The sequence below is a fragment of the Nannospalax galili genome, unplaced genomic scaffold (assembly GCF_000622305.1).
Source record: "Nannospalax galili isolate Female #2095 unplaced genomic scaffold, S.galili_v1.0 scaffold11, whole genome shotgun sequence".
In the NCBI taxonomy this organism is placed as follows: Eukaryota; Metazoa; Chordata; class Mammalia; order Rodentia; family Spalacidae; genus Nannospalax; species Nannospalax galili.
The window spans coordinates 5,181,926-5,183,756 of record NW_008330735.1 but is presented as its reverse complement, the minus strand read 5'-3'; positions in this window follow the sequence as shown (position 1 = coordinate 5,183,756).

Genomic DNA, 1,831 nt, shown 5'->3' with positions numbered 1-1,831 from the left:
CCCCCAAAGAGGCCTGCCCATGGTCTCTGCCATCCCCCTTAATACTCCCCTGTTAGTCCTAGATATAAAAGACTGCTTTTTCTCCATCCGTCTGCACAAAATTGATTGCCAACATTTTGCCTTCTCAGTTCCAAAAATTAACAATTCTGGTCCAGCTGATTGATATGAATGGCAAGTTCTGCCACAGGGTATGGCAAATAGTCCTACAATATGCCAGGAGGCTGTTACAAATACACTAGCACCCCTTTTAAAAAAGGGGCTATATGTTTATCATTACATGGATGACCTCTTGGTCTGGCAAGATGAGGATTCCTCTCTAGAAGGCCTAAAATATGCTATAATAAACACCCTAGAGACAAAAGGTTTTGTAATACAACATGACAAAACCTCTAGGACACACTGAAAGTGGTCCTTAGAGGGAACTTTATAGCTCTAAGTGCCTGCATCAAAAAATCGGAAAGAACACAAATACAGAATTAACATTGCAACTCGACACACTTGAAAAGTGACAGCACATGAAACTCTAAACCAGCAGACAAGAAGAAATAAAAAAATCAGGGCAGAAATTAATGAAATTGAAACAAAGAAAACAATACAAAGAATCAACAATTCCAAGAGCTGGTTCTTTGAAAAGATAAACAAGATTGACAGACCACTAGCCCAGTTAACTAAAAAAAGAAAGAGCACCTCCAAATCAATGAAATCAGAGGTAAAAGGGGAAACATCACAACAGACACCAGAAAGACACAGAACACTATAAGGGAATACTTTAAAAACCTACATGTTACTAAATTTAAAAACCTAAAAGAAATGGATAGATATCTAAAGGCATGGGAACCACCAAAACTAAACCAAGAAGAGAATAACAGCTTAAACAGATCCATACCACAAAAAGAAATTGAAACAGTAATACGAAACCTCCCAACTAAAGAAAGCCCAGGACCAGATGGATTTACAAGCAGAATTCTATCAGACATTTAAAGAAGATCTACATCCAATACTACTTAATTTATTCAAAAACATAGAAATTGAGGGAAAACTTCATAATACCTTTTATGAAGCCAGTATCACTCTCTAATACCAAAGCCAGGTAAATATACAACCAAAAAAGAAAACTATAGACCCATATTCTTAATGAACATAGATGCAAAAATTCTCAACAAGATACTTGCAAACCGCATACAGACACATATCAAAAAGATCATCCACCATGATCAAGTCAGATTTATCCCAGAGATGCAGGGATGGTTCAATATATGTAAGTCAACAAACGTCATAAATCATATAAATGGATCCAAAGACATGAACCACATGGTCATCTCAATAGATGCAGAGAAGGCCTTTGACAAAATTCAACGTGCATTTATGTTCAAAGTCCTAGAGGGACTTGGACTGGAGGGAACATACCTCAACATAATTAAAACCATATATAACAAACCCACAGCCAACATCATTCTAAATGGAGAAAACCTGGAAGCATTCCCACTGAAATCAGGAACCAGACAAGGCTGTCCACTATCCCACTTCTCTTTAACGTAGTACTTGAAACTCTTTCAAGAGCAATAAGACAAGAGCAGGAAATTAAAGGAGTAATAATTGGAAAAGAAGAGATCAAATTATCCCTTTTTGCAGAAGATATGATATTATATGTAAGGGATGCCAAAAATTCCACCCAAAAACTCCCAGAAATTATTAACACATTCAATAAAGTGGCAGGTTACAAAATTAACCTACAAAAGTCTATAGCCTTTCTAGATACCAATAACAAGCAATCAAAGAAAGAGTACATGGAAACACTCCTGTTCACAATAGCAGCAAATATATATATATA